The following is a 16758-nucleotide window of genomic DNA, read 5'->3' as shown; positions in this document are numbered from 1 at the left end:
TGTAAACCTCTGTCCTTCCCTTAGGAATGCATGAAGGAGAAACGGAATCTCTTGCGTGAATTTCTGCAGACAGAAATAAAGAATCAGTTGTGTGACTTGAAAACCAAACTACATAGAGAAGAATTATCAGAGGTAAGTCGTCAGCATCCCGGCGGCTAGAAAACGTTTCCTCCCATGTAACTTGTCTGTGACCAGGGAGGCAGAATAATCCCACCTCTCCCTGTTCCCTGATAGTTATGAAGGAAGCGCCTGTGTTTCCTTATTCTCTCATGGCCCCTTGTTTACAGTCACTGCTACTTAAATGATCCTTTCCTGCTGTAGGAGGGCTACCTGGCTCAAGGCAGATCCCTTTTAAATAAAGATTTGTCCTTGGAGAACAGAGCTCATGCTTTCAGTTGGGAAGTGAACGGCTGTCTAGAAAACGGGAGCCAGACAAGTGGTGAGGAGCGCAGAGTGGAAATAGCAGAGAAAAACAAGTCCCCCAAACCTGTTTCCAAACTTTGCATGCCCAGGAGAAGCAAGTCCGATGGAGAAACAAACTGTAAGAGCGCTTGACTCGTTTGACCTCGTTGGAATCTGGTACCACCTAAGGGGAGGACAGACTTGGCGCCATAGGGTCTGTCTGTTCCCCCCCCACACAACCCCTCCACCGGCAGTACTTGTTTTTTGTGTATCCTTTTTTTTGGTGGGGGGATGGCTGTGTTGCTCGGCTTGTACCATCTTAGTTCTCCAACCAGGGATCGAACCCCGGCCCTTGGCAGTGAGAGTGCCGAGTCTTAACCACTGGACCGCCGTGGAATTCCCTCTTGTGTATACGTCTAACTAGCTTAGATATATACTTTAAATTTTTGTCTTCAACCAAGTTATAGAGCATTAGATCCCCAAATGCGGTTGAATTTATGAGGTATAAGATAACAGGAGCTGCTGATATCTATGACTTGTAAGTTACATGCCTGTTTAAGCTAAACATTTATTCTTAGACTCCTTCCCCACTTGTAGTCAGAGTAACTCTTCTGGAATTTTTAAAAAAAGAGCATGGGACTTGAGCTCAGGTCAGGTGCTTGGCCACTTCATCTTTTGACGAAATAAACGGAGGCTCTGTTTCCTTGTGCGTCTCAGGGTTGGGCCCCTCATACAAGAGCTTGTGTTGAAATGGCCCAGCAGACTGGCAGGTGCTAATTTGATGAGTTTATCAAGATGGTGGTTGCTGAGAATAAGAAGAGAAGGTTACTTAATCCTCAGAACCTGGTCTCTGCACCAGCTTGGTAATGCTGAAGAACTGTACCTTGGCTGTGAACTCTTTATTCATAGTGGCTTTTTTGTTTCTTTTTCTTTAAGCAGCTGAAGTCTCATCTAGCCCCAGGATTAGAAGGCAAACTGCCAGGCAGACCACCATCACATCTCATTTCACAAGGAGGTCAGTATATAATGAATGGACAGCCCCCATTTTAGGGGCCAACGGTTTTTGGTAAAACACATATAAATTAGTAGGATGTAACTTAGTAATTCTGACTTCCACATTGCTTCGGTTTTCCTTTTGATATTCTGTTATTAGACATTCGTGAACAGCATTTCTGAAGATCTCATCCATTTTTACTCTTCACATAGGCAACTTCAAATGTACATGCACAGAATTACCAAGGATAGTAAAATGAACCCCTGTGTACCTATCACCCAGTGTCAACAGTTAACATCTCCTGGCTGTTGTTTCATCTATACCCCCACATGCTCCAAGTGAAAATTGTTCCAAATGGATTACAGCTCCATACCCACCCATCTCCTCCCAGTTGGATTACTTTGAAACAAATCGGACATGTCATCTTATCCACACATACTGTATTTCTAGATGACAAGGTCTCTTTCTCTGACAAGTTTTTTATTCATATTTTGCCATAATTGCTAACATCTAGCAAACAGTCTTTTGAAGAAGACAAAACAGGCCTTATAAAGTGTAACAGTTGCTTACTAACAAATATATAGCAGTGTTCATTCTTCCCCTTGTGTAACAGAGTTTGGTTGATTTGCTCCTTAAGCCTTTCGAGTGATAGATTCCTTATCTTCTTGCCATTGATTTAAAGAAAATAGGTCTTTTTTTCTAATAGCTTCTAGGTCTGGCTGACTGCATCGTTTTGGTGGTTAATGTGTTCCCTTGCCTCCAGTTTTCTGTAAACTGGTAGTTAGGTCTAGAGTCTTGATCAGATTCCAGCTTTATTTTGTGAGACTTCATTGACAGCATGGGGCTGTCCATCAGAGGCATGTAATGTCTCTTCGGTGATTGTAGCAGCCATTGATCAAAGTCTAGATCCATTATTTCTTAAGGTTTGCAAAATGGTGGTATTCTAAACCTGTCATCCAAAGAAACATTAAGCTCGAAGCTTCTTTTAATGTCCTGGCAAAAAGGGCTTCTCAGAGGGAAGAGGGGACCATGCCCTGAATCTTTCCAAAGAGAGGGTACTCTTGGTAGGGAGGAATATGAGTTGTTTCGTGCCCACTGGAGGTCTAGGGTCTGGTGAGCTAACAGTTGGCTTTACTGTGTGTGTGTGTGTGACAGGCCTGCCAAACGGAAACCTGAGGAAGACCCTGAAAAAGCAAAATCGGATGATTCTGTCGATGAAGAAGAAAAAGACCAGGTAGGGCTCGCATTTAAGTTACTTAACTCTGCCTTTTTTTGGTACACTTGCTGGTAATTGTGAATTTATACTTGGTCTGTCTATGGACCGTAAGTGACTGAGAGGGTGTTAGAACACACCCCTGGACCCAGGGCAGTACGAAGTGTATTATGGTTAGCCCCGAGGACTCAGCAGGCCCGTAACTTTGGTCTGTTCTCTCCTGTCTACCTTCCTACGTCTCCAGCTGTCAAGATTTGACAGTCGAACCAGCAGATGTGATGTGTTCAAAGCATTTGCTTCTGATGTCAGATAAGCTCCTTTCCCACATCGAATTTCTCTATAAAAGCAGAATTGTCGTGTTATTATGTGTATTGTAACAATGCTGCTTAGACTTTTTAGGTTAGAAAACTGGTGGCTTGCCAGAGACCTCCAATATAGAAAATGTCAGTCTCCAGCACTGTCTCATGTGACTTGAGGGGCAAACCTAGGTACTACCAGATGGTCACACGCTCTCTATTTCATTCCTGCCACAGGATTAGCTGTGTAAGTCGGGAAGTCTGTAGGTTTACAGGTGGGTAGTAAATGCCCTGTTACCTGCTAAAGATGAGTATCCGTGGTTTGCTCTAAGGCAGGGTTTCTCAACCAAGGCATTGACTTTTGGGGCCAGATAAACCTTTGCTGTGGTGTGTGAGTCCTGTGCATCGTAGAGTGTTTAGCAAGGTCCCGACCTCTTACTCACTAGGTGCCCGTAACATTCCCTCTCTCTCCTCCCAGTCGTGACAGCCAAAATCACCTTCAGACTTCTCCAGATGTCCCCTGGGGGGCACAGTTGCACTCAGTGAGAAGCAGTGGACTCAAGGCTACCAATATCTTTGAGGTAGACTTGACGTCCTGTTGTGAAAGACATACTCATTCTCCTGTTTTTATTTTGGAAATTAGATGCCACTGTTCATGATCGTTATTCAGATGTCTGTCATTAAGCTTCGTCAGACTACCCACTCACAGGTGGGACACTGAGACAGAGGGAAACAGCTTGTCCAAGTCACATGGCCACATCCCTTGCCTCCTAAGAAAACGTGTCACAAGTGAAAGCAAGCTGGCTCTTGTAATATTGACAAGTCTTTTTCTTTAAACAAATGTGCCAGTTTTAGAGTTGTTCTTTGCCCTCTAACCTTTTGGAGGGCTTACATAGCCTTCAAGCTTCTAAAGAAACGAACTGGGGCACTCTTTCCCAAGCAGGAAGCAGTTTCACTGGCAGTGTGTGAGAGGCCTTGGGGACTTGGAGGATGAACACTTGTCGAAACGGGGTGTATCCCGATATGCTAGAGTAAGGCTCGGTGCACCACACCGGTGCTATCAGGTGGTGCTGGTCAAATAAGTAGTACTACAGAGAGAATCTTACTTTAGTCAATTTCAAGTTTTTGAGATCTCACTATGTTTTTTAAAACAGGTGTTAAATACATGCATTTGGTAAAACAGTACAAAAGGCTGTTTGGTACATAGCAGCCAAAGGAAAACAATGTGGCTATTCCGTGCTGAGCTATGCTGCGATCATTATCAAGTAAATACTGGATTCTGAGGCCTTTGTTCAGGAACAAAAAAGAATATAAAATATCTCATTACCACAACTAAGGAGCTGGCCTGTGGCAACTAAGACCCGGCACAATTAACTAACTAACTGACTATTTCTTTCTTTTTTTTTTTTTTCTTTATGACAAAAGACTTAAAAATGACCACGGTTAAAGATTTGATGAAAGTTCATAATAATGCAGTTGACAAGAAAATTAGTTATTTCTGAGATATACATTTTAAAGTAATAACTAGGATTATTACATATAACATTATACCAGAACATATAAGATTTTTAGCAATTTCATGTAATGTCTGAAACATTTCTATTAACATATTTCCATACATATTTCCATACACATACAAATATAAGATTTTTAGAAATTTCATGTAATGTCTGAAACATTTCTATTAACATATTTCCATACAAATAACCCAATGAAAGTTTAGTATTAGTTGTTTTGTTTGTTTGTTTATACTGCAGGTTCTTATTAGGCATCAATTTTATACACATCAGTGTATACATGTCAATCCCAATCGCCCAATTCAGCACACCACCATCCCCACCCCACCGCAGTTTTCCCCCCTTGGTGTCCATATGTCCATTCTCTACATCTGTGTCTCAACTTCTGCCCTGCAAACTGGCTCATCTGTACCATTTTTCTAGGTTCCACATACATGCATTAATATACGATATTTGTTTTTCTCTTTCTGACTTACTTCACTCTGTATGACAGTCTCTAGATCCATCCACGTCTCAACAAATGACTCAATTTCGTTCCTTTTTATGGCTGAGTAATATTCCATTGTATATATGTACCACAACTTCTTTATCCATTCGTCTGTCGATGGGCATTTAGGTTGCTTCCATGACCTGGCTATTGTAAATAGTGCTGCAATGAACATTCGGGTGCATGTGTCTTTTTGAATTACGGTTTTCTCTGGGTATATGCCCAGTAGTGGGATTGCTGGGTCATATGGTAATTCTATTTTTAGTTTTTTAAGGAACCTCCATATTGTTCTCCATAGTAGCTGTATCAATTTACATTCCCACCAACAGTGCAAGAGGGTTCCCTTTTCTCCACACCCTCTCCAGCATTTGTTGTTTGTAGATTTTCTGATGATGCCCATTCTAACAGGAGTGAGGTGATACCTCATTGTAGTTTTGATTTGCATTTCTCTAATAATTAGTGATGTTGAGCATCTTTTCATGTGCTTCGTGGCCGTCTCTATGTCTTCTTTGGAGAAATGTCTGGTTAGGTCTTCTGCCCATTTTTGGATTGGGGTGTTTGTTTCTTTAATATTGAGCTGAATGAGCTGTTTATATATTTTGGAGATTAATCCTTTGTCCGTTGATTCATTTGCAAATATTTTCTCCCATTCTGAGGGTTGTCTTTTCGTCTTGTTTATGGTTTCCTTTGCTGTGCAAAAGCTTTGCAGTTTCGTTAGGTCCCACTTGTTTATTTTTGTTTTTATTTCCATTACTCTAGGAGGTGGATCAAAAAAGGTCTTGCTGTGATTTATGTCAGAGAGTGTTCTTCCTATGTTTTCCTCTAAGAGTTTTATAGTGTCCACTCTTATATTTAGGTCTCTAATCCATTTTGAGTTTATTTTTGTGTATGGTGTTAGGGAGTATTCTAATTTCATTCTTTTACATGTAGCTGTCCAGTTTTCCCAGCACCACTTATTGAAGAGACTGTCTTTTCTCCATTGTATATCTTTGCCTCCTTTGTCGTAGATTAGTTGACCATAGGTGCGTGGGTTAATCTCTGGGCTTTCTATCTTGTTCCATTGATCTATGTTTCTGTTTTTGTGCCAGTACCATATTGTCTTGATTACTGTAGCTTTGTAGTATAGTCTGAAGTCAGGGAGTCTGATTCCTCCAGCTCCATGTTTTTCCCTCAAGACTGCTTTGGCTATTCGGGGTCTTTTGTGTCTCCATACAAATTTTAAGAGGATTTGTTCTAGCTCCGTAAACAATGCCATTGGTAATTTGATGGGGATTGCATTGAATCTGTAGATTGCTTTGGGTAGTATACTCATTTTCACAATGTTGATTCTTCCAATCCAAGAACATGGTATATCTCTCCATCTGTTGGTATCATCTTTAATTTCTTTCATCAGTGTCTTATAGTTTTCTGCATACAGGTCTTTTGTCTCCCTAGGTCGGTTTATTCCTAGGTATTTTATTCTTTTTGTTGCAATGGTAAATGGGAGTGTTTCCTTAATTTCTCTTTCAGATTTTTCATCATTAGTGTATAGGAATGCAAGAGATTTCTGTGCATTAATTTTGTATCCTGCAACTTTACCATATTCATTGATTAGCTCTAGCAGTTTTCTGGTGGCAGTTTTAGGATTCTCTATGTATAGTATCATGTCATCCGCAACCAGTGACAGTTTTACTTCTTCTTTTCCAATTTGTAGTCCTTTTATTTCTTTTTCTTCTCTGATTGCCGTGGCTAGGACTTCCAGAACTATGTTGAATAATAGTGGTGAGAGTGGACATCCTTGTCTCGTTCCTGATCTTAGAGGAAATGCTTTCAGTTTTTCACCATTGAGAATGATGTTTGCTGTGGGTTTGTCATATATGGCCTTTATTATGTTGAGGTAGGTTCCCTCTATGCCCACTTTCTGGAGAGTTTTTATCAGAAATGGGTGTTGAATTTTGTCAAAAGCTTTTTCTGCATCTATTGAGATGATCATATGGTTTTTATTCTTCAATTTGGTAATATGGTGTATCACATTGATTGATTTGCGTATGTTGAAGAATCCTTGCATCCCTGGGATAAATCCCACTTGATCGTGGTGTATGATCCTTTTAATGTGTGGTTGGATTCTGTTTGCTAGTATTTTGTTGAGGATTTTTGCATCTATATTCATCAGTGATATTGGTCTGTAATTTTCTTTTTTTGTAGTGTCTTTGTCTGGTTTTGGTATCAGGGTGATGGTGGCCTCACAGAATGAGTTTGGGAGTGTTCCTTCCTCTGCAATTTTTTGGAAGAGTTTGAGAAGGATGGGTGTTAGCTCTTCTCTAAATGTTTGATAGAATTCACCTGTGAAGCCATCTGGTCCTGGACTTTTGTTTGTTGGAAGATTTTTAATCACAGTTTCAATTTCATGACTTGTGATTGGTCTGTTCCTATTTTCTGTTTCTTCCTGGTTCAGTCTTGGAAGGTTATACCTTTCTAAGAATTTGTCCATTTCTTCCAGGTTGTCCATTTTATTGGCATAAAGTTGCTTGTAGTAGTCTCTTAGGATGCTTTGTATTTCTGCGGTGTCTGTTGTAACTTCTCCTTTTTCATTTCTGATTTTATTGATTTGAGTCCTCTCCCTCTTTTTCTTGATGAGTCTGGCTAATGGCTTATCCATTTTGTTTATCTTCTCAAAGAACCAACTTTTAGTTTTATTGATCTTTGCTATTGTTGTCTTTGTTTCTATTTCGTTTATTTCTGCTCTGATCTTTAAGATTTCTTTCCTTCTGCTAACTTTGGGTTTTGTTTGTTCTTCTTTCTCTAGTTTCTTTAGGTGTAAGGTTAGATTGTTTACTTGAGATTTTTCTTGTTTCTTTAGGTAGGCTTGTATAGCTATAAACTTCCCTCTTAGAACTGCTTTTGCTGCATCCCATAGGTTTTGGGTCGTCGTGTTTTCATTGTCATTTGTCTCTAGGTATTTTTTTGTTTCCTCTTTGATTTCTTCAGTGATCTCTTGGTTATTTAGTAACGTATTGTTTAGCCTCCATGTGTTTGTCTTTTTTACGTTTTTTTCCCTGTAATTCATTTCTAATCTCATAGCGTTGTGGTCAGAAAAGATGCTTGATATGATTTCAATTTTCTTAAATTTACTGAGGCTTGATTTGTGACCCAAGATGTGATCTATCCTGGAGAACGTTCCGTGCGCACTTGAGAAGAACGTGTAATCTGCTGTTTTTGGGTGGAATGTCCTATATATATCAATTAAATCTATCTGGTCTATTGTGTCATTTAAAGCTTCTGTTTCCTTATTTATTTTCATTTTGGATGATCTGTCCATTGGTGTAAGTGAGGTGTTAAAGTCCCCCACTATTACTGTGTTACTGTCGATTTCCTCTTTTATAGCTGTTAGCAGTTGCCTTATGTATTGAGGTGCTCCTATGTTGGGTGCATATATATTTATAATTGTTATATCTTCTTCTTGGATTGATCCCTGGATCATTATGTAGTGTCCTTCCTTGTCTCTTGTAACATTCTTTATTTTAAAGTCTATTTTATCTGATACGAGTATAGCTACTCCAGCTTTCTTTTGATTTCCATTTGCATGGAATATCTTTTTCCATCCCCTTACTTTCAGTCTGTATGTGTCCCTAGGTCTAAAGTGGGTCTCTTGTAGACAGCATATATATGGGTCTTGTTTTTGTATCCATTCAGCCAGTCTATGTCTTTTGGTTGGGGCATTTAATCCATTCACGTTTAAGGTAATTATCGATATGTATGTTCCTATGACCATTTTCTTAATTGTTTTGGGTTTGTTTTTGTAGGTCCTTTTCTTCTCTTGTGTTTCCCACTTAGAGAAGTTCCTTTAGCATTTGTTGTAGAGCTGGTTTGGTGGTGCTGAATTCTCTTAGCTTTTGCTTGTCTGTAAAGCTTTTGATTTCTCCATCAAAGCTAAATGAGATCCTTGCTGGGTAGAGTAATCTTGGTTGTAGGTTCTTCCCTTTCATCACTTTAAGTATATCATGCCACTCCCTTCTGGCTTGCAGAGTTTCTGCTGAGAAATCAGCTGTTAACCTTATGGGAGTTCCCTTGTATGTTATTTGTCGTTTTTCCCTTGCTGCTTTCAATAATTTTTCTTGGGCTTTAATTTTTGCCACGTTGATTACTATGTGTCTCGGCGTGTTTCTCCTTGGGTTTATTCTGTATGGGACTCTCTGCGCTTCCTGGACTTGGGTGGCTATTTCCTTTCCCATGTTAGGGAAGTTTTCGACTATAATCTCTTCAAATATTTTCTCTGGTCCTTTCTCTCTCTCTTCTCCTTCTGGGACCCCTATAATGCGAATGTTGTTGCGTTTAATGTTGTCCCAGAGGTCTCTTAGGCTGTCTTCATTTCGTTTCATTCTTTTTTCTTTAGTCTGTTCCGCAGCAGTGAATTCCACCGTTCTGTCTTCCAGGTCACTTATCCGTTCTTCTGCCTCAGTTATTCTGCTATTGATTCCTTCTAGTGTAGTTTTCATTTCGGTTATTGTATTGGTCATCTCTGTTTGTTTGTTCTTTAATTCTTCTAGGTCTTTGTTAACCATTTCTTGCATCTTCTCAATCTTTGCCTCCATTCTTATTCCGAGGTCCTGGATCGTCTTCACTATCATTATTCTGAATTCTTTTTCTGGAAGGTTGCCTATCTCCACTTCATTTAGTTGTTTTTCTGGGGTTTTTTCTTGTTCCTTCATCTGGTACATGGCCCTCTGCCTTTTCATCTTCTCTATCTTTCTGTCACTGTGGTTTTTGGTCCACAGGCTGCAGGATTGTAGTTTCTCTTGCTTCTGCTGTCTGCCCTCTGGTGGTTGAGGCTATCTAAGAGGCTTGATGGGAGGCTCTGGTCCTGACTATTTCTTAAAATCTCATTGATAGGTATTTAATATGATTTTTAAAAATTTATTTATTTATTTAATTTATTTATTTTTGGCTGCGTTGGGTCTTCCTTGCTGCGTGTGTGCTTTCTCCAGTTGCGGTGAGCGGGGGCTACTCTTCGTTGCGGTGCGTGGGCTTCTCATTGCGGTGGCTTCTCTTGTTGCGGAGCACGGGCTCTAGGCGCGCGGGCTTCAGTAGTTGGGGCACGAGGACTCAGTAGTTGTGGCTTTTGGGCTCTAGAGCGCAGGCTCAGTAGTTGTGGCGCACGGGCTTCATTGCTCCGCGGCGTGTGGGAACTTCCCGGACCAGGGCTTGAACCCTTGTCCCCTGCATTGGCAGGCGGATTCTTAACCACTGCGCCAGCAGGGAAGCCCAGGCTCCAGCCTTTTTAAAAATGTGTTCCTTCCACCTTCGTGGAGCCGGCGTAGGGGATGGGGAGGAGTGAGAACCCGATTGGCAGGGGTCCGGTCGCAACCCCGGAAGGGGACGGGGGACGATCTAAGAGGTGGCACCGGGCCACAGTCGACCCCCAGTGACAGCTAACAGCTGCAGTGCTGCCCCTTCCTGCCCCAGGACCTGAGCTCAGGTCCCGGGGCGGCTGGAGAAACGCACTGTTTTTTGGTGAGGTGCTCTTACTTACTGTGTGGAGCTGCTCCGGCTGCCCCGGCGACCACACCCCTGCAGGGCCCTGTGCCCGTCCTCCCTGCCCCCTGCCCAGGGCTCGGAGAACAGCAGTCTCTGTGGGGCAACCCGCTTCCAAGCCCTTCAGTGACCACGGAGGACTGGGAACGGGCTGGGCTACCGGGGAGCCTGGGCATCCAACACCTGAGCTCAGCCCTGGGGGCTCACGTGAGGGCAGGGGCTGGGGGTTGCGGGCGGTGAGCGGAGGGGCCTCCAGCCGGCATCAGCCTGGGCCCTGGACCCGGGGAAAGGCCTCACCCTCTCAGTCCTGACCTGCCGCTCAGAAACCCTGTGGCCCACCAGCCCGAGGCTTGTGTCGCCCGCCATGGACTGCCCGGCACACGGCTGGGGTGCCAACGCCACACCTGGATTTTGCACGGGGACCACCTGGGGGCTCGGTGCACAGGAAGACGAGCAGCCCCCAGGCCCCGACACGCCCCTTCCATATCCATCGAGAGGTGCCTGATGGAAGGCCGGCTGTGCTCCTTTTCAAGCCCCAGGGAATTCACACGAACAGCCCTCCCGGCCACGGGGTGCCTGCCCACCGGCTCTGGGCCTGCGACCAGCCCAGAACACAGAAGGCACCGAAGTGGGTGCAGGGAGCTGAGCCGGGGCTGCAGAAGGGCAGACACCACAGCCTGGTCCACAACCGACTGCCCTAGGGCGGGTGAGACCGGGCGGGCAGGCTGAGGGGAGGACAGAGCGTGGCACCGCCTGCCCGCCTGGGCCACGGGGAGAAGGTCGGGGCGCCGCCCGCGCGCTCGCTCCGCTGCCTGGCGTCCTTTGTGGGGACGAAGGGCCGGAGGCAGGGCTCCCGAGGAGCTCAAAGGCCCGGGAAGGACACACGGGACGGTCCAGAGCCACCCTACCGCTCCAGTGGTGCAGCACCCTCTCTGAATTCCTACTGCCACCAAAACACATCCCTAAGGCCTTTGGGAAGAATCGCTAGGACCCAGGAAGGCAGCCCCCTGCTGTGGTCCAGACTTCAGCAGCTGCCGATGATCAGAGGGAGCCAGCCGGCCGGCCTTGAGCAGGAGGACAGGACACGGGGACAGGGACAGCCACAGCCGGGCTTCCCACAGCTGTGCCCACCGCCAGAACCAGCTCCAGCCAATCACAGCCCCCGAGATGCCAAACAGTGACGGGCGAGAGGCTGGCAGGAAACTGACACCCCCTCACTGGAGAGCCTGCCCGGCCGGGGTGCGGGGCACCATCCCCGTCTGAACTCACCCCACAGCTCAGCCATCTCCCAGTGACCCAGACGCGTCACCACGGCCCCAGGGCTGATCCCCGACCAAGGTCAGAACTCCCCCCAGTGTGACGGCCCCCATGCCACTCCTGTGGTGGAAGGGACGGCAGGCAGAGACCAGGAGTAGAGTCTTTTTATTAACGGCTGCGTTTTCAAAGAACCGTTTTGTTACCAGGAAAGCTCCCCAGGAAGGGATTGCATTAGTGCAACAAGGGGGAGCCTTGATGCCAGGCTCTCCAGACACTTCCAGGTGGAGACTTTTGGCCTAGGCCGGCCGCCGGGGACTCAGGGGCTGGGAGGACACGCGGCCCCTCCCCCGCCCCGACGGGGCGCTAAGGCACCCGGCCCGCCTGGGTGGGCAAAACCCCGTGCCTTCAGCAGGCCGGCGGCTTGCAGCCCTCAACCTGCAGCCCTTTGCTCAGGAGGAAGGCGTCCTGCGTGGGGTCACAACCCAGGAAGAGCTTCACCATGCCCTTGGCATCCTCGGAGCCCCCTGGCCTCAGAATGCAGCTTCTGTAGTCCATGGCAACCTGACGAGAGGGGGTGGGGCTGCAGGAGGGTGGAGCACCCCCTTCACTGAGGGTGTGGGTGTGGCCACCTCTGCTGTGACTCAAGAAAGGGCAGGGGAGCAGGGGGTCCAGGGCAGGGCCCTCAGAGCCTGGCAGGCCCAGGCGGGCGGCACAAGCATCTAGGCCCAGGCCAAGGACCTCCGTGTTGGTCTGCATGGCAGGCTGGCCTCTCACCTTGCCACTCAGGACGCCCTCCCGCTTGAAACGTGTGTGGAACGTGTCCGCGGAGTACACCTCGCTGCACAGGTAGCCATAGGACTGGGCGTCGTAGCTTCCTGCCAGGTGGCCGAAGGTCGCAAGCAGGTGGGTCCCTGGGTCACACGCGGAGAAGCTCCTGCCCGGCCCCCTGGCCGCTCCGTGCCCCTTCCCCAGAGAGGGGGCCTCAAAGCAGCCCTGTCTGAGTCCCCTGCCACTAGAGGGAGTATTGGCCCAACACTTCTGGAAAACGGGGACCTTGCGGGCAACTCAGTGGAGGGACACAAATAAATTTTTGCCGACTTTCTGCTGAAGCTCACGAGGGTTCACCCCGAAGCCTCTTACAAGGTCAGCTGCCCGAGGCTCCGAGGGATGAGTCAGGGCTCACCTTCCAGCACGGGGAGAGCGCGGGTTCAAGCGCTCACGAGGGAGTGAACTGCGTCTCCGCACCGACACGCACGGGCAAACCTCGTCGACGCGTTCCGTCCGGGGTATGAAGCCCTCTCCTGCCTCTTCCAGGCTCTCCAGAAAGCACGTGCAGATACGCCCACCCCACCCTCGGACTCCGCGGGCCACAGCTGGAGGGACCAGCCCAGGAACCGAGGCAGGAAGAGGCCAGAGGTCAGCGGGCCTCGGCCAGAGCCCGTCAGTCGGTCCCCCTTCACACACCACCAGAGGATCCTCTTGACCTGGGCAGTAGCCGCCAAGCGACCGCTAAGGTGGGCCCGGCGTGCACTTGGCTACCTGGCGTGGCTGGGACCCCGAGGACCTCCTGGCAGAGGCGGGCATTCTCCTGGGCCGGGTCCGCGGGCGTCTGCGTGTGCAGGGCCTTGTCCACCTTGGCCAGGACGATCTGGCGCAGGTTGAAGAGGCCTGGAGGGCGGGAGGAAGGAGACGGGGGGCTGGCACTGTGTGCAGGCCGCGCTTTCCAGCCGGGCGGTCCGGGAGCCCCTTTCCTTTCCCTCGGCCCAACCGCACCGGGGTTGGCCAGCCGGGACTTGATGAGTTGGCCAGCAGCTCTGGGGGACGGCGCTGCCCGTGCCCCACCGAAACTGGCAGCAACGCCAGGGCTTCACAGGGCGCGGCGCTCCCGGCCCCAGAGCCTTCCCTCTGGTTCTCATCACCGGCTGTCGCCAGAGTCGCAGGTAACGTGCCTTTCTTGTCGTTTGTCTTTTTTCCGGCCCTCAGCCATGCAAAGGTGTGAAGCCCTGACACTCGCTGCCACGTGGAGGCACCCTGAGAACACGATGCTCAGCGAGACAAGTCAGACACAGAAGGGCACACAGGGTGTGACCCCACTGAGGGGGAACATCCAGAACAGGTAGATCCACAGAGTCAGAGTGGGTTCCTGGTTGTCAGGGGCAGGGGAGGGGAGGGAATGATAACTAAAGGCGTGAGGGACATTTTTGGGGTGAGGGAAATGTTCCAAAATAGGGCAGTAGTGACGGCTGCACAGCTCAGTAAAGTGTCCCCACGCGCTCCGGTGCAGCCTGTGAGAGCATTGCTCTCAGGACGAAGGGCTGACCGCAGGAAGACTGAAGGAGCACTGGGTCCTGGGCCCAGACGCTCAGCTGGGGACACCCCCGCCCCCCCGGTGGGGAAGTCCCTGGGACTTGCTGAGCCTCCACCGAGACTGGCAGCAGCCCCAGGGCCTCACAGGGCACGGCGCTCCCGGCCCCAGAGCCTACCCTCTGGTTCTCATCACCGCCTGTCACCAGACTTGCATGCAACGTTCCTTTCTTTTCTTTTGTCTTTTTAAAGGCAACTCTTGAATACACGTATTTAACATGCAGGGAACCAGTCCTGACTCCTTGATCTGCGGCTTCCAGGCTCCAGAGTCTCGAGGACATCCACTTCCATTTTTTTACACGCCCTGTGCGTGGGGTTTGATGATGGAAACTGACACCGAGGGCGTCACCACGTGCGGGGTGACATCAGCGGAAGAATCCCGTGGCGAGGGCCTGCCTGAGAACCACGGGAGAGCCCGGGCCCTCCCCGCCCCCTGCCTGCAGCCCCGCGCCCGCACCCACCTGGGAGCGGAGCTGGTGCATCGCTTGCCAGAACTCATGGAAGTAGGTCTCCAGCTCATCATGCTGCAACAGGGAGGGCGGGTTGGGCGTAGACTTGGTGAAGTTGGCCACCATGGCCGCGATGGCAATCTGGCGCCTCCCATCCTGCTGCAGGCAGCCCGGCTGCAGGCCAAAGCAGGCCATGTGCCCAGACTTCCCTTCCCTGGGGAGGGACGCGGGTGAGGCCCCGCTTCCACAGAGGAGCCCTGGCCCACGGCCGACAGGTTCCCCCACGCATGCACCGAGGGTAGAGGTCCAGGTAGAACTTGCCGATGGATGACCTTGTCCGCGGCCGCGTCCCGGACCGTGTAGAGCCTCACATCTCCGTGACACACGGCACCCTCCTCCAGGTCGAAGGTCAGCCCCAGCAGCTCCTGGGAGATGCCCAGCTACCCGCGCGTGACCACCTGCATGGGGAAGGACTCATCGAGCAGGTACTGGTCCACGTGGTAGCGCGTCTCCTCCCCCTGGTTCATGTAGCAGCACAGGTCCTAGACGTTGATGGGCCCGTCAAAGTGCAGGCCCCGCCTCTGGCACTTGGCCTTCTTTAGGTCCAGGATCACGGCCGCTCCTGCTCCCCGAGGGGCTTCAGCTTCTGGGCCAGCTCATCTGCGGGCGGAGGGGAGAGGTTCGGCTATGTCCCTGTGGCAGCCTCCCAGCCGCCACCCACCCCACGCCCCTCGAGGCAGAATGAAGGGTTGGGGAAGGCGACCCCCAAGGGCTGACACAGTCGGGTCTCAGGCAGCACCACGTCCAGTCAAGGTCCGCCTGACCCTCGGGGAGGCGGGGTTACCTAGGAAAGTGGCCACCACCTGGCTGGTCTTGGCCATGTTCATCTCCAGCACGGAGTCGGCACGCGTGCTGAACCCCAGCAGGCGGGACTTCTGAGCCTGCAGCCTTACCAGCTCCCCGAGGATCGCGCAGTTCTCCTGGAACCCAGAGACGGCCAGCGCTGGGGACCGTGGGCCACGCCCTCCCCACGGGCCCCGGGCCAGGTCTCTGAGGGCGGGCAGGGCTCTCAGGCCACTGGCGGGCACAGCCAATCCCCCTCCCTCCTCCTCCTGGCCCGGATTTCTAGACACTTTGGTGCTGTCCTAACACGTGGTCTTTATGAACACAGGTCCTTTTGGAACCAGAAACGGCGTGAACCGTGATGAGCTCTAAGGCCAAGGGCAGGAAGAAATGTGACCAGGCTCTCCAGGAGCCACCCAGGGGCCTCCCCGGGCTCAACAATACAGACTCGGCTGCCGTGCAGACAGCAGGTCATCCCCACGGCGCCCGAACACCCAGCCCCCTGGACGGCGAGACGCCTGTTGCTGCAGGTGGCCCGGGGCTGGCTGGTGAGGCCCGGCCCCAGGCGTACGCCACCTTCTCTGGGGCCACCTCTCCGGCTCTGCGGTGGGGTTCTCCTGGGAGCCCCCAGTCACCACAGGACCAACGTGGCCTGTCTGCAGCCCAAGAAGGTGGGGACACAGGACTGTCCCCCATGCCCCCCACATCACCCACGAGGCCGAGCAAGCACCAGTGGTGTCTGCGGGGAAGATGAAGGGCTCACGCACAGCCCCCATCTACTGAAGATGCTGAACAGGAGAAGCACAGACTGCAGCCACACGCGGTATGGACCAAACGCAAGTGTCCTTGCAGGAACCGATGTCTGAATGTCAAGGCCGTACCCGGGCCACAGTGAGAAGGCCCAGACCCCACGCAAGGCACAGAGAGGAGATGGGGGGAACATCTGCGAATCTGAGCTCATCGGGCATCACCCCAGAAGGAGAGGGAGAGGATGAGGGAGAGGGAGAGGGAGAGGGAGGGAGGTACAGACGTCTCTCCCTTCCCTGGGGGTTCTCTAGTGCAGCCAAGGCTGAAAAGCACTGCATTTTGGGAGATGGGTCCTCGTGGAAAAGTTAAATAGTAGCTCATGGCATTATCGACACATATTAAAAAGGCCCCAAATCTTGGGGAGTCAGGGAGGGGAGCTGGCGGCTGCCTCGTAAAGGAGGAGAGATTGGGCGTCAGAGGAGGTGCCTGTGCAGCCCGCCGCCGCTGCCCAGGACCCCGCAGACTTCATCTCCCAGCTGTGGTCCCGGGCTGGAAGGCAGCGGGGAGGTCAAGCCGTCCAAGCATCAACGTTGACTTCAGGGCTGATCTAAAAGGCGCCTGGTGTTTGTTGAAGCAGAAGAAAGAGAAAGCAGTGGGGAGAGGAGGGGAGGGGGAGGG

This window comes from Eschrichtius robustus, chromosome 1 (genome assembly GCF_028021215.1).
Source record: "Eschrichtius robustus isolate mEscRob2 chromosome 1, mEscRob2.pri, whole genome shotgun sequence".
NCBI classification, from domain to species: Eukaryota; Metazoa; Chordata; class Mammalia; order Artiodactyla; family Eschrichtiidae; genus Eschrichtius; species Eschrichtius robustus.
This window is presented reverse-complemented; position numbering follows the sequence as displayed.